We start from the raw sequence: 24,624 nt of genomic DNA, 5'->3' as shown, positions 1-24,624 counted from the left end.
TGCCTTGGCTTCCTAGGGTGAGGAAATGCCTTCAAATGTATTTGATTGCTATCTCATGCCTCCCTCATGCCTTCAAAGTTCAAGGAAGTAGGGGTGGTGAGGTAACAAACAGCACTGGTAATTAAAACTGGTTAAAACTTCAATTTCTCATTTTACCATGAAAATCTTCATGATGTGGTTTCTACTCTTCTCTCCAAGTAGGGAGTCTTAGTTTTGGCACAAACGGAGTTCTGAGATCAGGAAGTAGACAGGGTGGACCGGCGGGCTAAGAAAGTTCCTTTGCAACTTTTTTTTGTAATGTTATTGTTTGTTTTTATAATTACATGAAAAGGCCTAAGACATTTTTATATCTTGCAAGATATCCATATGACACTAGCCTAAATGCCCATCTTGGTTTCTAGGCAACATCCAAAAGATATGGTAGAGTCTGCCTACTCATTACCAAGTAAATAGCCATTCTTTCCTTCTATATCAAATTAACAGAACTCCATTTGCCCACCCAGCTAAAGCACCACATTTCCCAGCCTCCCTTGCAGCTTTGTATAGCTGTGTGGCTAAGTTCTGGCCAATGGAATTAAAGCAATGTTGTGCGGGACTTTGAGTCTTCTTTAGATCCAATCTTAAATAAAACACCTACTACAAAAATCATACTAAGTAGGAAAACATTGAAAGTTTTTCTTTGAAAATCAGGACCAAAATAAAGAGGCCTGCCCTCATTATTTCGAGTCAGCATTTTAGGGAGATCTTGTGCAGCACAATAAGGAAAATAAACACGTAAGAATTGAAATAAAGGAAATAAAACTATCATTTTTTGTGGATGATGTGATTGTCTGCAGTAGTGTTCACTAAAAGAGTCAAACTCTGTAAAATATTTGAAGAGGTTTATTCTGAGCCAAATATGAGTGACCATGGACCGTGACACAGCCCTCAGGAGGTCCTGAGAACATGTGCCCAAGGTGGTCGGGGCACAGCTTGGTTTTATATATTTTAGGGAGGCATGAGACATCAATCAAATACATTTAGGAAATACGTTGGTTTGGTTCAGAAGGGCAGGACAACTCAAAGCAGGGGGAGCTTCCAGGCAATAGGTAAATTTAAACATTTACTGGTTGACAGTAGGTTGAGTTTATCTGAAGACCTGGGATCAACAGAAATGTTCAGGTTAATAAAAAGGACTGTGGAGACCAAGTTTTATTGTGCAGAGTAAGCTCTAGATAGCAGACTTCAGAGACAGCAGGTTGTAAAATGTTTCTTATAGGACCTAAAAGGGTGCCTGGCTCTTAGTTGATTATCTCCTGGACCTGGAAAGGAAGGAAGGAAAAAAAAGGAGGGGAAAGGGATTCTCTATAGAATGTGGATTTTTTCCCACAAGGGACGGCTTTGCAGGGCCATTTCAAGATATGGCAGAGAAACATGTTTTGAGGTAAAATATTTTGCTTTTCTTCCTTGTTATGCCAGAGTCAGATTGGAAAGTAAGCCACGATATACAGGGTTAAATAAAACCCTTCTGATGAGAATTTATGGTTTGTAGGACATGACTCCACAGACCCCTTAGATAGGAATTGGGGCAAGATAAAAAAAATCAGAGCTTAGTTCTCAGTAGAAATCCCCAAAGAATCTAAAAATAAATTCTTAGTCATAATAGATGATTTTGATAAGATCAATATAAAAATTCAGTTTCATTTCTCTATACCAGACACAATCTAAAAACACAATTTATTTTTAAAAACAAATATCGCCGGGCATGGTGGCTCATGCCTGTAATCCTAGCACTTTGGGAGGCTGAGGCGGGTGGATCGCGAGGTCAAGAGATCAAGACTATCCTGGCCAACATGGTGAAACCCCATCTCTACTAAAAATACGAAAAAAAAAAAAAAAATTAGCTGGGCATGGTGGGAGGCGCCTGTAATCCCGGCTACTCGGAAGGCTGAGGCAGGATAATCGCTTGAACTCAGGAAGTGGAGGTTGCAGTGAGCTGAGATAGCGCCATTGCACTCCAGCCTGGGTAAAAAGATCGAAACTCCATCTCAAAAAAAAAATAATAAAAATAAAAAATAAAAATCAATATCAATATTATTGACGTAGAATATCACCAAACTATATAAATTCTAGGGTAAAAAAACCTAACAAAGATGTATAAAATCTATACAAAAAATTATAAAATTTTAGCAAAAAGCGTTAAAGAACACCTGAATGGACAAAGATCCCATTTTTATGAATCATAAGTTCTTATGATAAACACATAAATTTTCTCCAAGTTGATCTACAGATGTAATGAATTACAGTCAAAATCCCCAAAAGATTTTTCATAGAACATGAGAAGTTGATTCTAACATATATTAAGGAGCAGATGTCAAGGATAGCCAAGGTATTTCTGGAGAAAAATTAAAAGGGGAGAATTATTCTAGCAGACATTATGATTTTTTATAAAGTTATACTAATTAAGATAGTGGGGTCTTGGTGCAGGAATAAATGAACTGACTGATAGATAGAAATAGAGGGCCAGGAATCAGACTCATGCATATTTGAATTTTTAAGACAGGCTGGAAGTACAGAACTGGAGAAAGGCAAGATTGAATAATAAATGGAGCTGAAGAATTGGTTATCCAGGTGGAAAAATGAAATCAGATCTTACTTCACACCATATTCAAAAATCAAACCTAGAACGATTAAGAGCTTACGTGTTAAAAGCACACTTTCACTTTTAGAGAAAAATAAGCTAATATTGTTCTGATCTTAGAACAGGGAGGGATTTCCTAAATAACACACAAAAATATGCTCACCATAAGAAACAATATTCACAAATTCAGATATGTTAAAATTAGTCACCAAAACATGTCATCAAAAAATATTTTAAAGAAATAGAAGAAAAATTCCAACTGAAGTTATTATAGCACAAAGGATTAGCATGCAGAATAGATAAGGGTTCCTACAAACAAAAAGAGGGAAAAGCTAACAAAACTGCAAAAGATTGAAACAGACATTTCACAGAAGAAAAAATACATACAGCTAAAAATCATGAAGCACTGTTGAACCTCATTATCAGGGAAATGGAAGTCAAAACCACAGAGATACCATTTTACACCTATTGATAAAAATTTTGTGTGACAATATTGAGTTTGAAGGGAATGTGAATCAATGTGATCACATTCCTGGTAGAAATGTAAATTAATATGACCACTTTGGAAAATAATTTGTCATTACCTTATAAGGTTGTTCATGCCTGAAGACCCAGTAACTCCTCATCTAGTTATATACCCAAGAGAAACATTAGCACCTAATATGAAATAGAAGATTGTTTTAAGCAAAAAAGTTTGTCTTATAGAAAGAAATAGAAACAACTCGGATATCTATTGGCAGGAAAAAATATAAATTTTAGTAGAGTTGCACAAGGGACTATAATGCAGAGGTGGAAATTAAGGAACTACAGCTTTACCAACCACATGAATGTCTCAGAAACACTGTTGAGTGAAAAGAACAGGCTAGAGAAGACTATATACAGGGCGATACTACTTTTATCACCTGAGAAGACCCAATTACATATGATTTAGATGTTCAAGCATATTTGGTAAAACTCATCTTTAAAAAGCAAAGGAATGACAAACACCAGATTTAGAAGAGTAACCTATGTGAGAGAGCCAGAGGGCAGAGATAGAGTGGGTGCCCTTCCCTTTCCCTTAGGTCAAGGTAAAATGGTGGTGATATTCTAGTTCTTGGCTGGGCCTTGGTTTTACCAGGTGTTCATTATTAAATGTGATATAAAGTAAAATAAGGCCATTCACGGGCCAGTGATGATAGTGTGCCATGAATCAAGAATTTTTATTAATTGCATTCTGTGCATTTGAATTCCGTTTTGTGAAAAAACAACAAAACTGTAAGAATTGCAAAGAAATGTTCCTGAATCCCACTATCAAAATGCAGCAAGCAGTTCCTCTTAAAAGTCTCAGTTAATGACCTGGAGCATGATTTTATGCTTTCCAGTGAAGTGTGAAGTGTTGCCTCTCTTGTCAACAAACTGTCAGTCACCACTTCCAGCAGTTCTGAGGTCAGGGGAAAGATTTTGAAAACCTTGGCTGGGAACTTTAAGACAGAAACAAAAAAGGTGTCAGCTAAGGTTTCTTAGGGACAGTTGTTCATTTGTTTATTTTAAAAATCTGGTTCCAAAAAAGTCTCATTTAAATTCTAGGAAAAAAAATGAGAGTATTGCAAAGTAAATGTTTACTCTAAGTGCCAGGTCACATTTATATTGTAATGTGTTTTATACTTTTCTTGGGTGTAATTTCTTATTAAAATATTCTTTATAACTTTATACAACCCACAGTTTCCACATAGCAATGTCGAAAAGCATTTTGATTTAGAAATAGCGAAAAAAAAAAGTAATTTAGGAGCTAGAATGAATGTGCATTTAGAGTAGCACCCCAGGCCGGGCACAGTGGCTCACGCCTATAATCCCATCACTTCTGGAGGCCAAGGAGTGGGCATTACTTGAGCCCAGGAGTTCAAGACCAGCCTGGGCAACAAAGTAAGACACTGTCTTTACAAAAAAAATCAAAAAATTAGGCAGGTAGTCCGGGCATGGTGGCTAACGCCTGTAATCCCAGCACTTTGGGAGGCCAAGGCAGGCGGATCACCTGAGGTCAGGAGTTCAAGACCAGCCTGGCCAACATGGTGAAACCCCATCTCTACTAAAAATATAAAAATTAGCCAGGTGTGGTGGTGGGCACCTGCAATCCCAGCTACTCAGGAGGCTGGGGCAGGAGAATTGCTTGAACCCAGGAGACGGAGGTTGCAGTGAGCCGACATGGTGCCTCTGCACTCCAGCCTGGGCGACAGAGTGAGACTCTGTCTCAAAAAAAAAAAAATTAGCCAGGTATAGTGGCATGTACCTATAGTCCCAGCTACTCGGGAGACTGAGGCAGAAGGGTCACTTGAGTCCAGGAGGTTGATGCTGCAGCAAGCCATGATTGTGCCACTGCACTCCAGCCTGGGTGACAGACTGAGATCCTGTCTCAAAATAAATAAGTAAATCAGTGTTCCCTTAGATGCGAGACAAGCAAATGCACAATGTCCACTGTGTCACGAGCAGGGCTACAGAGATTGGAAAGTGAGGACTTAATAACTGAAAGAAACCCCGTTTGCTAAGTCTCTGCTGTGCTTCCAAAGCTGAAGTATTCCTGAACTTCAGTTTCCCCATCTGTTGAACTCGGGAACTAAGATATGCCTTCCTTACCTCAGAGTTAGTGTATTGAGAAAGTAGATGTGAGCATGATAGTGGCCAGGTACATTCTGCCCACTACACAGTAAACCAATCACTGAGATGATGAGTTTGGCAGTGGAGAAAAGATTTTATTCTTGAGGCAGCTAAGTGAGCAGCTAGAGAATGCCTCTCAGGTCTGCCTCCCAGTAGAAGAGGCTTCATGGATATTTATGGGATAGAGTAGCAAGGCGGTCCCAGGCATGGGAAAAGGTGACTGGAGTAAGGGAAAACGAGGCAATGAGTGATCTGCACAAGTGTAGTCAAGCTTCATGGCTCTTAACAGGATGCACGTTAACAAAATGATATCATTAGTGTGATCTGAGGGTGGAGTTTTTCGCCCTCCAACATCAAAAGGTCACCCATTGTGAAACGGGAGGTTTCCCTGAACCTCCTTGCAGGACATGCAACAAGGGTGTGGCTCGTCTGTTCAGCCACTGTGTGTGCTCAAACCCTTTACGGGAGAGGGAGCACACAGGCAGGTGCAGGAATCAGGGTGAGCGCTTTTGGGCGCCGGCCCACCAGTGGCGTCTGGGGTAGGAGCCTGCAACTCCTGAAGCCCCAGTGGATGAGCTACAGTCCTCTTTTAGCTCTGCCATCTGCAGATGGCTTAAATGTTAAACAGCCCAGTGCCCTCTTGGTACCTGGATTCTTGTCCAGTGTCCAGGAAGAATCAGATCACACACAGACTTGAAGGATGGTGAATGCGGGGGTTTTATTGAGTGGTGGAGGTGGCTGTCAGCGGGATGAATGGGGAGCTGGAAAGCGGGTGGAGTGGGAAGATGACCTTCCCCTGGAGTTTGGCTGTCCAATGGCCTATCTCTCCTCCCTGACTGCCCCAGCCGAACTCCTCTTGATGTTCAGATGCTCCTTCTCTACTCTCCTTCTCTGCCACGCCGTTCTGTAGCTCTTCTGCTTTTCTGTTTGTCTGCTCATCTGCTTGTGGAGCCTGGGGCTTAGGGTTTATATGAGTACAGGATAGAGGGCGTGCCAGACCAAAAGGCAACATTTGGGCATGAAAACAGGAATGCTTGTTCTCATTCCAGGCTGCAGGTTTCCAGGCTTTAGGGTGGGGCCTTTGCCAGGGAACCACCCTCTTCTACCCAATATTTCCCTGTCTTCTGTCCATATCAATTGGACATTCACACAGGTCCAATTGAAGGGCTGGTGGTCTCAGCTGGTTTGAAGTGGACAAGGGCTGACCCCCACTTCCTGAAAAACAACTGTTACCATGGTGAGCAATGCCTTAGAGATGTTATCTATAAGGAAGCTACTGGCAGATATATATTATTTAGCTATATGGCTTTTAAAATCAGCTAGAAGCAAGCGGCTAAAAGCAAGCAAGGCAAGATAAGCTTGGTGGGCCTTATAAGTTTAGTCCTCAGTTTCCATCAACAGCCCATGGTCAAGCAAGAGGCAGCAGGTGGGGTAACAGGAAACCAGTGGGATGCAGACAGTGCACCCATGCCCATTTTATAGTGCTTGGAGCGCGAGTTTACTATTTATAATGACCACGGAGTTTAGAGCTATTTTATTATTGCATTCCTGACAGAAATTATCAAATCATATCTGATGTGCTTGATGTCAAGTCCCTAATCCGGAATGTAAGTCCAAATTTATAACTTCATTATTTGTTTGTTTGTTTTGAGAGGAAGTTTCACTCTTGTTGCCCAGGCTGGAGTGCAATGGCATGATCTCAGCTCACTGCAACCTCCGCCTCATGGATTCAAGCAATTCTCCTGCCTCAGCCTCCTGAGTAGCTGAGATTACAGGCGCAAGCCACCACGCCTGGCTAATTTTTGTATTTTCAGTAGAGACAGTGTTTCACCGTGTTAGCCAGGCTGGTCTCAAACTCCTGACATCAGGTGATCCACCCACCTCAGCTTCCCAAAGTGCTGGGATTACAGGTGTGAGCCATTGCACCCAGCTATAACCTCATTCTTATGATAAAAAACATATAAACCAGTTTGCAGAAACCTGTTTTATGATGCTCCAATTTATGTGGCAATTTCTAGAAAAAAATTTATGGTGATAACTGAGAATTGTCAGTCACTGAAACATTAATTACATAGTCAGTGAAGAGCAGGTAAAATATACTTCTGGGCTTCACTTTACATTAGAGATGTTTTTCTGAAACGGTGCCTATGAAACAAATCCTTGTTCCCATTACTTCATATTTATCATTTCAAAGGCACTTTATCTTTATTTCTGGTTGATCACCCTTTGAGGGTGGCACTCCAAAATGTCAGCTCAAAATTTCCCTGCCCTTCAGTTTCCGTGACAAGTAAGTTAACGATCTGTAAATAAATCCTGAAATGTCCTCAGGAATCTGCCACTTGAAGGAATTCTATTAAGATTCTTCCAAAATGCAAACACTTGGCTTGTCATGGGCCTGCCTGAAGTTGTATGCTGGGCTTTCTGGAGGGCAGCAGACCCCTAAGAATAGAGCCCCAGGCTTTCCTTTAGTTCCTCTCATTGTTTTTCAGGGACAAAAATCGTTATCTTAAATTTTTTTTTCCAGAGGAGTAGGAGGAAGATCTAAAATAGTTAGGTCTGGCATCTTAATCTGGGTTGGCTGTCTCTGCCGGCAATCTGTAAAATGTGTTTTTCAAGGATAAGAAGTTTGGGCCCTGGGCCAGAGCTCATGTCTGTCATCAGCGGGAAGATAAATGATCTCTGTAACCTACTGCTATGTATGCTCTGTTTGCCTTTGTGCTTAAACATGAACACCTTGCCTTCCATAGGCCCAGAGCTGCTCAAAGTGGATCCTTTGCTCTTGTCAAACAGAACCTTCATAAATCTGCCATTTGGGTGAACATGGTGGGGCCAGCTTTTTGTGAGGTGAAACTCCAAACCAGCTTCCATTCTTGGGATTGGTGTGTAGTTTTTTCATGTTGCCTAAGAGGCTCAGGAAGGGAACTTGAGGTATTTGTTTTTTCACGCCTGCAAAGGCCATTTCCTAAGAGGTAAGAAGCATATATGTATGCCAGCAAGTACCTGTGAATGTGGGCCACTGAGAGTCTCTGGGGCAAGAGCCCTTCAGGGGAATCTGGTATCTATTCATTATGCAAAACTTCATTCTAGCTAGAACAGGGCCTGGGCTATGCTTAAAGCTTAAAGGGTTGTCTGTTAAACCACGTTTCCTGTTTCCTGTAGAACTTACCACACTAGTACTGAAAGTGTCATAGCTCAGAGTGGAAGGTTAAGGCGTGAGAAAGGGACAGTATTGGCAGAAGGAAGTGGTGTGACCACTTCCTTCTCCACCCTCTTCTGCCATCCCTTGCCTCCCTGGAAAAGCTGGTTTCCTCAGGAGTCACTCCTTCAGCAGCCGCACAAGGCAAACGCCTCGGGGAAGCCGGGCACAGGCTGGGGTTGCCTGCCTCCTGCCCCTGCCCTGCCTCCTGCCGCAGCAGACAGTGAATAAGCCACCTGGTTGGCCCAGCTTCCCCCAGTCCTACTTCTCAAGCTAGGGTACATGTATCTAGGAGGACAGGACTGTGTCGCTGGGAGGTAGAGTGAGAAGGGTGACAGGAGCCACGGAATCAAAATAGCACAATCGACTCACTTCTACTCAAAGATTCGGAAAGGAAAGGTTCAGTTCTTTAACTTGTAAGTTCAAGTCAAACATTACTTTTTATTTTACTTTACTTACTTGTTTTCTGAGACAGGGTCTTCTCTGTCGCCCAGGCTGGAGTGCAGTGGCACAGTCATGGTTCACTACAGCCTCCAACTCCTGGGCTCCAGTGATCCTCCTGCTTTAGCCTCCCAAGTAGCTGGGACCACAGGCATGCACCACCATAGCTAACTTTTTTTTTTTTTTAAGAGACAGGGTCTCACTATGTTGCCCAGGCTGGTCTCAAACTCCTGGGCCCAAGCAATCTTCCCACCTTGGCCTCCCAAAGTGCTGAAACTATAGAAGTGAGCCACTGTGCCTGGCCGAACATTACTTTTTATAATAAGACGAATATTTTTTTCTGAAATAAGGCCCAATGAAGCCCACCTTGTTTGTGTTTAAGAAGCCATGGCCCAAAAGAGCACTACCCATTCCTGCCCAGGCTTGTTGCAGTCACCCATTTAATCACTCGTTCAACTTGATTGCACTTATGGGACTCTGGCCAACTGCCAGATGAGAAAGATGCAGACCCCTCTCAGGAACTCACAGTGTAGCAAGGAGGTAATAGGTTAATGCGTGGTTTCCAGGGAGCAGTTGGAGCTCAGATAGGGGTCAGCAGGAGTGGTTAGGGAAGCCCAGAGAAAAGACCCCAACCCAGCTAGGCACAGCTAAAGAGAGACAGTAGGCACTGGACTGGGGGAAGGAGAGAACTCATCTACCAAGCAGGTATACTGCCCTGGTCAGGGCTTGCCTGCCCTGGCCTCTGTTTCTTCACCTGCCAGATAGGCAGTTAGAGGAGTGACTCTAAGCCCCTGCCAGATTGATATGTCTGTGGCTCCCTTCACCCACATTTCTGCAGAGCTCAGTAGCTCTCAAAAGGTAAAGCCCAGCCTCAGGGCAGCGCAGTGGTGTATGCTGGGGCTGGGATGTGTCAGGGTCGTCCTAACTCCAGGATGCAAAGGTGGCCATTGCTGGCCCCAGGGTTTCATAAATTGCTCTGCATGTGGAGAGTCTGGTGCTGGCAGCATTGGTTCTGAAATCCTGCCAACTGAGCATGACGCACAGGCCAGGTGGAATTCAGGGCATGTGCTCACGGAGGAACCACCGTGGATTCTGGCTGTGGCAAAGGTGCTGCAGATTTGCCCCTCAGCTGATTTGTTCCAGGATGGTGAGCACCACGGCCAGCCACACCCCAGAGAACATTCCTCCTGCTCCCTCAGCACCCAGCAGCCTAGCAGCCCAGCAGCCCAGCCCCGCAGCCCTCTCTGTCCATTCATTGCTTAGGCAGTACCTGAAAGAAATCTCACCTCATCTGGTCAGCTAGCCTTGGCTTATCTGTAGGGAATTTCACATCCTCTTCCCCCACCAAAAGACACACATCATTTTGTGTAAATGTGAAACTTCAGGGACTCTTGCCTCATAAATGCATGTGTTTTTTTCTTGTATGCAGTGCTATTTTCAAGACCAATATTTAAGTCTTTCTGATGAATTCCTGCCCATCTGTCAAGATTTAGCTTGAATGGCCTCCTCCTACCCATCCTATGGGCTTCCATAGTCCTTTGTGCACTAGAGCTTGAGAGCACAGCCTTGCAATTTATCTGCTGACACGTCCGTCTCCCCAGCTGGTCCTGAGCAGATTCTCAAGGGCGGGAACCGTACAGTGGCGGGCTTCCATCACCTGATACTAAGGCCTCTGCTGACACCAAAACTCTGTAAATGTTGCAGTCAGTTCTAAGTGTCTTTTTCTCAACTCTTCTCATCTTACTTTTTATGGTTTCAATGCCTTCCACAACGGTTTACTCTCTTATTTAGATTTCATCTATCTCACTGAATGGTGGTGTTGGGTCACCTGGGGTCAGAAAACCAGTGTAAAAATGCTGCCACTCTGGCTGTTACTATTACTGGAAGTGAAGAAACTGTCCTTCTTCTCTGACCCAGGAGCCTCATGTCTTCTACCAACATCCGTGAAATTTTGGCATGTGTGATTATTACCTGCACATGAGATAAGATCTCAGTTCTTGATGGCATGGAGCGCTGCAGGGAGAGGAAGTGTGCGTGCACAGGCCCAGAGGCCTGGGGGAGCCCAGCCTGCTCTCTGAACTGCCAGGAGAGCAGATGACTGTGGCACACCCTTGCTGTGTGGGGTGGCGAGCAGCCTCTTCCTTCAGGCTTCTGCCCAAATGTGATCTCATTAGAATGGCCTTCCTTAACCATCCCAGCTGACACAGAATCCCACATCACTCCCTGTCTCCTATCTTGCTTTTCTGTCTTTCACATGTATACCACATCATCTCATATATTTGTTTGTTTGTTGTCTGTACTTCCCTACAAAATGGCAGATCCCATCAGTGAAGGAACTTTGTTTCATTCACTGCTGTAATTAATTCTACCACTTAGGACAGTGCCCCGCATAGAGAGATGAGGCTGTCAGGACAGACGAGCCTGGTTTGCATCATGGGTTAGAGCCTGTAAGCCATGCCAGGAGCCTGGGTGAATCCTGGGAGGTTTAGAGATTCTTTTAAGTATTCTATGATTTGCATTTTAGGGCCATGATCCCTTCAGCAGTTGGGAAGTTCATTGAAGGGAGGGCAAGACCACAGGAGTCTGGGAGAGCAGGTGGGAGGTGGGCGCATCATCTAGAAGGAGGATGTTAGTGTGGATTTAAGACACTGGGCTGGAGAGGAGTGGAGGAGTGTTGAAGCTATCAAGTGAGGAGAATTGACAGGGCTTGGCGATTGATCGGATGTGGAATGCAGGGCAGTAGCGGTCACAGATGGTGATTTGGGTGACTGGCAAATGGTTCAGGGGGATTCAGAGGAAATGGGGGGTATACTTAGAGGTAGGATGTTCAACTGGGGCAAAAGTTTGACTTACTATTATCTGCTGAACTGTGAGAAGGGCTGTTATCCTGTGATCATTTCTCGACATCAATCCGATGGCAAGTAGTCTGTTGCTGGTGCCAGGGTCAGAATGTGGGAGTGTCTTAGTCCTGTGGTTCACAGACCCTAAAGGAGAAGCAGGTTACAGGGATTTCTGGTAGTTGTTTCTGATGCCAGCTCCAGGTTAGACAGCCCTCATTCAACCTGACCTTTTTACACTTCTCCAATTTCTGTTTTTCAATATTTTTACGTTTTTAATTTATATTCCATAAAATGCACAATTTTTGAGCGCACATCACTGTGAATGTTTATCTATGTATACACCCATGTAACTACCCAAACCAAGATTCGCAACATTTCCATAGCCCCAGAAAGCTATCTGTACCCCTTCCAAGTCCAAGGTAACCATGCTTACCCAAAGGTAATCGCTATCTGACTTCCGTCATCTAGGATTAACATTGCTGATTCTTGAACTTCATTATAAATAGAATTACAAAATATGTACTTTTTTATATGTGTCTTGTTTCTTTCAACATCATGACTGTGACGTTCACATTTCAAAAATTTGCTGTTTTTATAACTGTGTAATATTCCATTGTATAAATATGCCATAATTTGATTACCATTCTCCTGTTGATGGGCATCTGGGTTGTTTGGAATAAAGCTGCAATAAACTTTCTTGTCCAAGTCCTTTTTGCAGCTACTCTCTTTTGGCAATTCCAGGAAGGCCTGTGTTTTGTGTATGTGGATGCGTATTATTAAAGGAAAACCTTCTTGACAAGGCCTTGAACTCGCTGCTGGCCTCTGCCTGGGGTACCTTTGAGGATGAGCAGCTCCAAGGAGCAATGAACAGAAGATCTAAATCACTAGTGACCAAGGGTAATGTCACATGCCCTCAATTATTTGTTTTTATTAGAGATCAAGAGAATTTGGGGGAAACCTAAAAGTGATTTTGAGCAGTTATTCTCACGCACTTATAAAGACTTTTACCTCTTGCAAAGGACCAGGGCTGGGGAAAGAGACAGAACCAGGATGTAGGTTGGGCCTCATGTACTTGGAGAATGGTATTGAGCTTCCTACAGCATGTGGCCCCCAGTTAAGGGAATGGTTTTTCTGTATCACAAATGGAAAATATTCTCATTTCTCTGTAATCATAGTCATACTGTAAAGCATCCTTCACTAGGGTTTGAATGAAAGAGGTAATCTCCTGATTTCTGCTAAAGAACTTCTCACATCCTTGATTGCTGATGACTATGACATCCTCATAGGTGCCATTTCCCTTCTAACTTTTTTCCCAAATATTTCTGACCCACCCCAGCAACCCTACTAGTAAATATTCAGAGATTCCTAATCCTAGAGTCCTCAGGCATCATAGGTTTTAGAAGAGAAAGAGAGTTCTCTTTGGTTAAGAACTTGCTGTGGGCCAGGTACTATGTGAGGTAGTTTGCATCCATTTCGTTATTTAATCTTTACAGCACAGTGAGAGAGGTTTTATTATTCCCCTTTGACCGATGAGGAAACAGAAGTGCAGAGAGGTTCATTAATTTCCCCAAATCACACAGCAGAGCCAGGTTTTGACCTGAGATATATTTGGCTTTCTTGTAAACTAAGTGTGTCTGGCCAGGTGCAGTGGCTCACACCTATAATCCTAAAACTTTGGGAGGCCAAGGTAGGAGGATTGCTTGAGGCCAGAAGTTCAAGACTTGCCTAGGCAACATAGCGAGACTCCCATTTCTACAAAAAATAAAAATAAAAATAAAATAAGTGTCTCTGACCAGACCTCCTAGCCTGGCTCACACTGTCTGTATGGTACAAAACATTCATATGGTCTAAAAAAAGTATTGTCTCTCAAATGACTGTGAGATTCTACTATCCTTTTATAACTTCATGATATAGAAAATAGTCAAGCTCTTGAGGTTAAAGTAATGTAACTCAGAATCACATGTGGTCCACTGTGAAAAAGCTTAAGGTGACCCAGGGTGCAGTGGTGACTTCCAGAAACGTGGAGACCAAAGGGCAGCTACATAAGGTGTGGAAGGTGCTGAGAAGCACAGTCCCAGCTTGGGGCTAGGGCACTTTCCACCCACCCCGAGGGCTGTGATTAGCCCCTGCACCCCGTCCTGGGCCCTGCACTGGCCGCTGCACACCACGCCCCTGCTCTTTGTTCCCCGGTAGCAGAGCCAGCATAATTTCATGCTTCCTAATTTCTGAGGATAGTGAATCAATCCCCCCCACCAGTTTGCCTAGAAGAAGAGCTTATTTAGACAAACACCTCCAAGGAAACAGTTGTAGAGAGTCACTTAAGAAAACAAGAGGCTGCTAAAGGAATGCTCTGCGTGCAGTGTGGAACAATTCGCAGTCAGCATGGGTGCTCCTAGGCGGGGAGACGCTCCCGGGCAGAGTGAGCACACCTGCCTCGCATCCTTCCCAAAAGGAACCCCGCTCATTCCAGACGCTGGACTGCAAATAAAAACAGCCAACGCTAGAGTCCTGGAGTCGGGGAGGGGCTGGGACAAAGGTGAATGACCTTTCCTCCTCTGGCTTCAGATCAGCCTTTAGATTTCTCAGAATGCCTGAGGTCATCTAAGTGGTCTCTAAGTTACTGTCACACCACCCCCATTTTAAGGGGGTTCAGGGCAGCGTGGCTGGTGGGACCCTCTTCTGGGACACTCCTCCAGGCACCCCCCCATCCCCTGGAGGTATTGGACTGACAACAAACTGCTCGCTTTAGGGGACAAAGGGCACTGGGGGGTTGAGACTACAGAGAGGGAACCCCAGGAGGAGAACTGGCCTTAGGAGAGTGGATTCCAGCTTCCATAGAAGGCTGGGAAGGGGCCACCAAGAAGCTTCACCTCCAGTCCAGCCAAACGGTGAGCCGTGGAGCACACTGCTGGCTCCTGGCAGCCCTGAGCAGTTTCTATTACAAAAAGAAAAGGAGGGGAAAGGCTATGAATGCTGGCCTGGTTCCCAGAACAGAGGCTGCAGGGAAAATGGAAACAAGTGTTCGCCGGCCCAGTGGGCTTGGCAAGGGCAGGTCAGTGCAGAACCAGAGGGCAGGTCAGTGCAGAACCAGAGGAAAAGGTGGAGCCCCCAGGCTCTGGTCCCTGGGACCAGAATCACCCATGCCCCACCCCTTCAAGTCTCAGCTCAGATGTGGTGGGAGTGTAAAGAGTGCTGGATTGAGAGTTTAAGTTCTGGCTGAGCTCCTAACCAGCTTCCTCACATGCCCAGGAATCATGGACTCACAGCTCCCAGAGCCCAGGAAGACTCCCTCACCCACTAGGATGACTCACACTGTCCTGCCAGTTCTGGCTGACAGCGATCCTTCCCATCCTGAGCAGCCGCCAGATCATCGCATGCTTATGGCTCCCTCCAGTTGCCCTGCTGGACAGAGCGCGATGAAAGAGTGGAGAGCCCCAGCCGCAGGGTTCCTCTGCTCTCATCCCATTTTAGGTCTGCTCCAACCCTGTGAGGTCGGGCCCCTGCCTCCTGTGCCTTTCATGTCCCCAACAGTTCCAGGGACGGGACAGGGACTCAGGAAGTATTTATGGCCTGGTTAATAATGAGCCCTGTCACAGCCTATGATTTGGGGTCCAATAAATCTGAGCTCCGATTCAGAGCCCTGCTGCCTGCTGGCTGGGAGGCTGAGACAAAGGCCTTGACCTCTCTAAGGCTCGGGTTCCTCTGCACTAAAGTGGTGGATGCTTCACTGAGCTGATGGGAGGATAAAGGAAGTAAGCATATGGCCAGCAGAGGGGTCCAGTAATAGCGTTCACCTCTCCATACAACTGGAATCCTTGCCCACTCCCTCTAGACACAGGCTCAGAAGCCAGGGGAGCCTTTCAGGGCGGGGACCTCATTGGTTTTAGGGTCACATCTGTTGCTGTGGAGGCAAATGGCACATCTGCTGGGCTCCACACTAGCCTGAGGAGAAGCCTTAGGCTGCAGCTGTTTCCCAACCGGCCGTGGTAAGGTGTCAGCAGGGCCCTGTTTAAACACAGCGTGGCGGGAGCCCCCACCCTGCACCTCAGATCCTTAAGACACCTGCTCCCTGGTGCTCTCCCCAGGTCTCACCTGCTGGCAGGAGTGGAAGAAGTGATGGGATGAGTCACCGCAAAGACCCTTCATGGAACTCATTAACTTTACAGAATAATGTTTCTGGGACAGAGTGGATGATTTTTTTTTCTTTTTTTGCCCCCAATTACTAAAAGAGTGGAGCACATAGTGTACTCTGGCAATTGGCAAATTTAACCCCTGCTTGACTTAATTCTAAACAAGCCTCACAGTGATGCATTCTGGTGAGATTTCCAAGTTTCAGTCACTGCAGGAATGATGGAGCTGTGTGGATGCATGTCACTAGGGCACTTTATGGTTTACAGGGCACACTTACATACATTATTTCCTGTGATCGTCACCACAAATCTAGGAGGTAGGCAGGAAAGGAGTTCTTAGCCCTATTTTACAGACAATGGCATTGAGTCCCAGAGAGATTGGGCAATTGCCCTAAGTCACACAGCTTATTTTTCAAAGCACAGTAACACATGACCCCAGAGTTCACTTCTTGTCTTCTCACAACAAGAGGGAGGAACAAGCACCATTGTCTGGCCTCATATTGAGTTTTGTTGCCTGAGTTCAGCTTCCTGTCACTATGTGCAGGGAAGAGACGTGGATACCTGGAGATCAACTCCCCTTACTCCATGTTGTAGACTCTACTTTGGGAAAAGAGTACACAAGCGACGCAGGGGGGTGGGTGGTGAAAGAAATCCACATGTTTTATCCCCAAATACACTTCTTTGACATAATTTGAGATGGTTGTTCAGAGGGCCTGCAAACAGAAGGAGCCCTGCAAAGCTGTCTTTCTGGGGAAGATTTGCATCTGCAGAGAATCTGCATTGATGCAGCCAGATTTTCTCAGAGGTCCTCCTTTGTCCAATCTAGGAAAAATTAACTGAAAATGGGACACCTTTAAAGGTCTGAAAGTAACATTTCCCATCAGTTCTCTCGGGGCTGCTCCCTGTGAGGTTTTGTCTGCGTAACAATATCATCTTGGTTCACCAGGCCTCCTCTTCTCCTCCCATAACCTATTTTGCCCCGATCCAAGCCCCCATTTTTTTGTAACCTCAGGATGGTATATATACTTATACTTCTGAACCCCAGGAGGGTGGACGTAATCACTCTGTGGTTCTCCCCCATGTGCACATTAACAAATTTGTCTGCCTTTTCTTTCATGAATCTGCATTTTGTGAGATGATTTTTTAATGAACATACAGAGGGCAAAGGAGTTTTTCCGTTTGCTGCTACTGTGACTTCTCTGGACTGTGAGACCACCTTTAGTCTTGCCCAGGCAGGTTCTGAGGCAGGAGAATAGGGTCTGGAGGCAGGGAACCTAAGGCTGATTCACACTGACTAATTAGAACTAAATCAAAAGGGAAACCCCAACTTTCCACACCTAAGTAACAAAAGGACCAGAGGTTACTCCCTTTGTAAACACCCCCACCTCTCTGATTTGGTTAATTTCTGCAACCAATCAGACTGATTGCAGGCCACTACTTCATTTGCATGAAGTGTACACCAAGTGGCCTACGGGAAACCTCTAGTGGGTATTTGGACCCCTGAAGATCCTGTAACCAGCACCCTTGAACCGCTGCTCGGGCCTGCTCCCACCCTGTGGAGTGTACTCTCATTTTCAATAAATCTCTGCTTTAGTTGCTTCATTCTTTCCTTTCTTTGCTGTGCATTTTGTCCAATTCTTCATTCAAAACGCCAAGAACGTGGACAACTTGTAGTCAAGACCCTCTACCAGTAACAGTTCCAGCTGTCTTGACACACCCAGAGGCTCGCAGTAGGCCCTGCTCCGTTGATGCCCTGGGCAGTGGAGCCACAGGAGGCACCTCTGACCCAGTGCTCTGTCCCAGGCTGGTGCAGGCCAGGGCCTGAGCCTGGGCAGGGCAACACTGCAACCCTGTGAATCATGCACCCAGCAGGGGCTGTAACAGGGCTGCAAAGCCACCACCAGGCAGCTGCCGGCAGGACTAGGTTAGATGGTGGCATGCAGGGCAGGCAGGGCCTTCTGCACGTAAGAGGGACAGTGGCACTTCAGTCCCACCAGAAAACCCCTTTCGTCACCCATATGTTTAGCAGCCACGCACTACCTCCCACTGTGGTGCATGCAGTACAGAGGCTGCTGAGTGACTGTGGAGGCAGCCGGGGCAGAAGCTGGGAGGCATATTGTACAGTGACGAAGAACAAAGACGTTGGAGTCCCACGGCTTCATGTTTGAATCCAGACTCCATTTCTTAGCAGATGGATGATCATGGGAAGTCCCTGAGTCTCCCTGTGTGCCAGTGTCCTCATCTGCATACTGGGATAGGATAGCACCTCCCACAGGGGTTCTGAAGTGATGTAAATGCAATGCCTGGCCTGTAGTGATTGCCCCATCCATGGTTGTTACTATAAGGGGTTAGTGAGATGCGCTGTTTTTTGCAGCTGTGGTGCCATGCAAATAAAAGTTATTCTCGGGACTGCATATCGCTCTTAACATGTCATAGGTTTCACATTTTATTTTGCTTATTTCCTGTCTCCCATTCGGAATAGGATCTCCATGAGGGCAAGGATTTAAGACTGTTTTGTTCACTGGTATGTCCTCAAGTGTCTACAAGACTCTGTGCATAATGGAAGCTTGATTTGTTGAGTGAAGGAAAAACAGGAAAAAAAAAAGAGAGAAAGAAAGAAAGAGGAACTGAGAAAGAAAGAAAGAAAATCTCCTTGATATACAGATGACAAGGACTATAGCGGGGAGCCATCACAGGCCAGAGACATGCCCTGCCCACTGCTTTTATGAAGGTCATGAGAAACAACAGCGACCCTTGGAAGCTGGACTGGCTTAGAAGACATACAGGGTGGGACGCCAGGGAGGCAGAGGAGCCTCAAACCAGACTTAGGAGAGCAGAGCAGCAAGGAGAATAGACCATGACCCAGGGGCTCGCTCGGTCACACCTGACTTAAGATTTCACCAGTTCCTAAGAGCGGCCAGTTGGGAAGTGGCACCCAAACCCCACTGCTTAGCAAGTGTTATTTATTGCAGGGATCCCTCACCCCCAAGGCCTGTTAGGAACCGGGCCACACAGCAGGAGGTGAGAGGTGGTTGAGTGAGCGTTGCTGCCTGAACTCCACCTCCTGTCAAATCATGGCAGCATTAGATTCTCATAAGAGCACAAACCCTACTGCGAACAGTGCATGCGAGGGATCTAGGTTGTGCACTCCTTATGAGAATCTAATGCCTGATGATCTGAGGTGGAACAGTTTCATCCCAAAACCACCCCATCCTCCTTGTTCATGGAAAAATTGTCTTCCATGAAACTGGTCCCTGGTGCCAAAAAGGTTGGGGACCGCAGATTTATTGGACAAGGAGTGATTCAAACGTTCATGGCATGCTAAGCGGTAGCTAGTTCTCATTCCGAGCATGAGTTCAGGCATTTCAGGACATGCTTTCAGCTGCCTGTTGAGGCTCTTAAAAGCTAACCAGGAAAGGTTTCCGAACAAGGTAAGCTCCCAAGGAAGAGTGCCAGCAAGATCCTGAGTGAGCAGGCCACATGGGCATACCCTTAGGAAAGGTGCCTTGGCAGGCCTGGCTGCAGTCTGTGTGGGCTGCTTCTTACACACAGCTTCTGCCTTGGACAATAGCCTGATAGGGCTGTGCACTGTGGGGGAGGGAGGGGGTAGCTTTGTGGCCAGCTGAGGGAGTCCCTTTCTATCTGAACTTGGTCTAGAAGGTGCTAGTTGTCAGCCATGTTTACCATACCATCAATAGCCTGTCCTGAGGTCCTCCTGGAACTCAGTGTTGGGCTTGTGAGGTACAGTGAACTACTTTTCTGATTGAAAATATGCTCTCTAGGCCAGGTGCAGTGGCTCACACCTGTAATCCTAGCACTTTGGGAGGCTAAGGTGGGTGGATCACCTGAGGTCAGGAGTCCAAGACCAGACTGGTCAACATGGCAAAACCCCGTCTCTACTAAAAATACAAAAATTACCCAGGTGTGGTGGCACATGCCTGTAATCCCAGCTACTCGGGAGGCTGAGGCAGAAGAAATTGCTGGAACCCGGGAGGCGGAGGCTGCAGTGAGCCAAGATTGTGCCACTGCACTCCAGCCTGGGCAACAGAGTGAGACTCCGGCTCCAAAGGGAAAAAAAAATGTTCTCTAAAGCCCACTTGGCCGGATAAGACCTGGGGAAACATCAAGGAAAGGATGAGGATGGAGTGAGGAGGTGTTTCTGGAAACTGGAGGGTCTGCCACACTCACCATTGGTGAGGACAGGAAGGGAAGGGGCAGGGGCGGACTCAGGCTCTGAGTGGGAGGATATCAGGGGAAGGACAAAACAGAGGGCTCTGCAGAGCCTGACAGGCCAGGCTTCCCAGGGAGAGGCCCAGGGCCACTGAGAACCATCCAAGCAGCATCTCCAGGCCCCGGAGAGAGACTGGAGCAAACAAACTGGAGGAAATGGATCTCATTGCCTGTTTTGCAATTTCTTGGACACTGACTAGGTTAGCACCTGCCTATGTTGACTGGCCCTATGTGTTGCTTCTTCTGTCAAATGCCTATTCATATTTTTTCCCATTTTTCTTCTGAACTATTTGTCTATTTCCCACTCCCTCCACCCCACCAGGCATTCAGGACTCAATATATTCTTGAAGCTAATCCTTTGTCACTTAAGTGCTACACATATCTTTTCCCAGCTTGTGGCTTATCTTCTAAGTTTCTTTAAAATACCTGTGATGAACCAAGGTTCTTAAATTTAATGTGGTTGAAATCACGAATCTTTCTTATGATTTGCGATTTTTTGGTGTGTTATATTTAAGAAATTCTTCCTTACTCCAAGATCAAAGAGATATTCACTTTCATTTTCTGCTGGTCAGATCTCTCACCCACAGGGATGCTGCTGTTGTTTGGGGACCTGTGCCCAAGGCAAGGATGGGCAGACCCCAAACCTGATATGCTGTCCCCGGATGCCAGGGGGACCACATGTCAGGACCTGCACAACCTTAGGGTGCCTTTCCTGTAAACTAGCCCCAGATGTCACTGGGTACAAGCTACTGCTCCTAATCCACCCCCTACCCATACTTCAGCCAACACAAAAGGTGCCAGTGAGCCTGAAGCCATAAGATCCATGTGGCAGATTTGAGGGCCCCAGATGCTGTATTCAACTGGGGGTACTCAAAATACTGCGATCAGCACAGATCTGTCTGCTCACCACCATGCCAGGATCTGCCAGGGACCATCTCACAGCTAATGATAAATCCTCCTGTCAGGGCCACAAAGCAGGGCTTTGTGACACTGTGTTAGCCCGCATCGTCCCAGGGCAGGGCTCCAGGCTGAGCTGGTCAGCCCAGGCCACTGCAAACAATGGAGCCACAGGGGGGCAGGGCTTGCAATGGAAGTCAGTATGGAGGATGGTGACAAGAAGCAAACACCCTGACAGCAGCCAGGCCCATGCACGCCTACCCGAGGAGGGAGGACAGGGCGGGGCAGGCTCCGCAGAGTCAACTGGGCAACTTGAATCTTGCAGCATCTGGCTAGCATCCAGGCAGGCTCCACAGATGCCCGCCTGGGCCTGATTTTCCTGTTCTCAGTCTCCCACGTCTGCCAGGAGGCCTTGATAAATATTCAATACCTCTGGCCTCAGAGCCTGTGTCTGGAGGACATTCTTAGGCAGTGAACTGGAGAGAAGATGAGAGGAGGCCTTTAAAGGAGCCCCAAACCTCAGCCTCTCCTTTCTGCTCGGGGTTTGGTTTTAAAGGGTCCCAGGGGAGCCACCCACCTGCAGGCCTGACCCCCTGAGGTCGATACGTGGGTTCCCTGAGCCCAGCTCTCAGGGAAGAAAAAGGCAGAATTCAGGCTGCTAGAGCAGCCGGGATGAGAGAAGTGATGCTGGCAAATGTGGTATTTAATGGATATTTTAAAACACCAATAGCAAATACAGTCATTTCTGGGACTTTTTTTTTAGAAGATGCTGAATTAAAAATTTCCATCTTCCCTCATTCTTGATCTTCTGCAGTTCCACTTGAGCAACCCCACAGGCTCCAGTCTCACTTCTGCTCACACCCTCCACCTGCTGCCCACGCAGCTTCCTGTCCTGCCCCCACCGCACCCCCTGCGCCGTCCCAGCTCACCTGTTGGCCATCAGACATCACTCACGACCCCTCCCTTTCACCAGACTGTGGCTCCCACCATTTTGATTATGAAGTTTCTCATTTAGCTCAAAATATCTGACAGACTGCCTGCCCCATTCATTATATTGGACACATAGAGTCAAATATATATTAAACTTCAATTAGATCAATTCTGTATTAGACTTCTATAAAACATCCAGTGGGTGAGAAACTATATAATGATCAAAGTGACGCGAATTCAGTAACCACATTGTGCAATCATATTTTACTTATCACAGAAGCATCTAGGCACCTTTGAGAACCAACAGGACATCCATGTGCAAAGGATGTGATTTCTTCAATCTAAGGACAGTGGAGAGAGGGGGGTGTGTGTGTGTGTGTGCGCGCGGGCGCATGTACGCAAATTTGCTGGCCCCTCACAAAAGCTCTAGTTTCTGGAAGGAGAGCCTGAGTGTCCTCAGGCCCAGCGGTTCCAAGCATTACTGGGTCCCTCCACTGAGATAGCAAAGGACTCACAGGTCTCCAGGCACCTGGTAATAATGTGGAATTGGCTGGGGCTGCCTGTTGCTGAGGAAGTTCTTGTCAAGTCAGGCCTTGGTGGGAGCACCAGTGGTAGTCAGAGGTTCTTCACCTTTTTTGGGTCATAGACCCCTTGGAGTGAAAATGTTGGAGGTTTCTCCTGAAAAGCACACTGCAATTCAGGGGATCCCCCGGGTCCTGGAGTCCATGCATAGGCATCACGGACCCCACATGGAAACCTCCCGGAGTGAGAGGTCTCGAAAGCTTTTCCAGTCCTAAAAGTACAGTTTCTAATTTGCTGGAGTCGGCCGGACTTCCATTCCCCGGCAGAGCCATTTTGGAGGATGAGATGTGTCTTCTCTACCACCACATATGCGGTCCACAGTGACTGAGGGGAGTGTCATGGTGCCACCTTGTGCTTCTGTCCTGAAACTGCACCTTCTCTGGGGCCCATGCTCAGGTCCACACTGCCCACCTCTCACTCCATGAGCCTCACTCCCTACCACTCTCTCACCTTCTTACTCTGACCAAGCCACATGGATTCCTGACGTCCCTGCCTTGGGGCCTTTGCACTGACTGTTCCCCCTGCCTGAAGTCTGGGTTTAAAGCCGTATACACAAGTGCAGTTTGTACAGTCATATCATGAACCAAGAAAAAAAGCAAATGTTTATGAAGATGCCTTTATTTTCACTTGGCCTAAAACGAGAAAATATCACATGAGTACATTAAAGAATTTTTTAAATTTTGAGGCAGCTTTGAGGAGAGATTGAGGAAGATGAGAGGGCGTAGTAGTAAGCTCTCATTAAGTTTTGCTGCAATAACAAATAGCCTCAAAAATCTCAATGGCTAGGCCGGGCGTGGTGGCTCATGCCTGTAATCCCAGCACTTTGGGAGGCTGAGATGGATGGATCATCTGAGATCAGAAGTTCGAGACCAGCCTGGCCAACATAGTGAAACCCCATCTCTACTAAAAATACAAAATAAATTAGCCGGGTGTGGTGGCAGGCAGCTGTAATCCCAACTACTTGGGAGGCTGAGGCAAGGAGAATCACTTGAACCTGGGAGGTGGAGGTTGCTGAGATCACGCCACTGCACTCCAGCCCGGGCGACAGTATGAGACTGTTTAAAAAAAAAAAAAAAAAAAAAAAAAACTCAGTGGCTAACAGCAACAAAAGTATCCCTCAAATTGCTTCTTTATTTTTATTTATTATTTTTTTGAGATGGAGTCTTGCTCTGTCGCCCAGGCTGGAGTACAGTGGTGCAATCTCAGCTCACTACAACCTCCGCCTCCCAGGTTCAAGTGATTCTCCTGCCTCAGCCTCCCGAGTAGTTGGGATTACAGGTGGCCGCCACCACACCCAGCTAATTTTTGTATTTTTAATAGAGACAGGGTTTCATTATGTTGGCCAGGCTGGTCTCAAACTCCTGACCTACAGGTGTGTGCCAACACGCCCGGCCCCAAGTTGCTTTTTCCTGGTGGGGCAGCTGTGGCTCTGCTTCATTGCAGGATGGAGGAGCGAATGAATCGCTGGGAAGTCTTCTCACTTTTGTCCCCTTAAAGGAGAAAGCGATGCGGAATGACGAAGCTGGGGCCCCCTGCTTCCCTCACATCAATAGCTTTTCTGAGGCTCCTGGCTTTCTTGCCTTCACAGAGCAGGACTGAAGCTGTCCCTGCTCCACAGGCATGAGCTCCAGCCATGGGGCAGGACAGAGCCTGCCACCTGGGCCCTGAGCCTCCCAACCAACACACACATGGACCCAAAAGTTCCCAACAACTCTGGGGGTATTGCAAAACCCCAAAGCCCTTCTTCTCCGACTGCCACAAGAGGGAGGAAGAAGGCTTCTGGGTGCCATTAGAAGACTTCCGGCAAAGAGAAGGAGGAAAAGAATCCTAAGGGAAGCGGAGGCCAAGAGAAAAGAGAGGAACGAGGAGGAGGCGGCACATGTGTGGAGCGTGGCAGCCATTAACCCGGAGCCAACCCTGAAGTCTTCCCAGCCTCTCACCTGAGCCTCTTCTTGCCGCAAAACAGACATTGGAACGACCCACCTGGAAAACAGATGGGGGATTAGTTTCCCTCCCTTGAACGATCTCTTTTCTCAGCCACAGGAAAACAAATTTCAAAGTTGATTGGGAAAGCGGGGGGTGGGGTTCAGATATGGAAAGAATGAGGAGGGAACAGATGGTGCCTGC

General features: G+C 46.5%; 1 long non-coding RNA gene across 1 annotated transcript in view; it reads right to left on the bottom strand.

Annotated features, from left to right (window-relative positions):
• The window catches only part of LOC129060673 (uncharacterized), a 47,127-nt gene that overhangs the window by 2,270 nt on the left and 20,233 nt on the right, over positions 1-24,624 (bottom strand). The window contains exon 2 of the long non-coding RNA XR_008527565.2: positions 11,742-11,872. This is a non-coding gene — a long non-coding RNA (uncharacterized LOC129060673). The remainder of the gene's footprint in view (positions 1-11,741; positions 11,873-24,624) is intronic.

The sequence above is a fragment of the Pongo abelii genome, chromosome 6 (assembly GCF_028885655.2).
Source record: "Pongo abelii isolate AG06213 chromosome 6, NHGRI_mPonAbe1-v2.0_pri, whole genome shotgun sequence".
Lineage (NCBI taxonomy): Eukaryota > Metazoa > Chordata > Mammalia > Primates > Hominidae > Pongo > Pongo abelii.
This window is presented reverse-complemented; position numbering and strand designations above follow the sequence as displayed.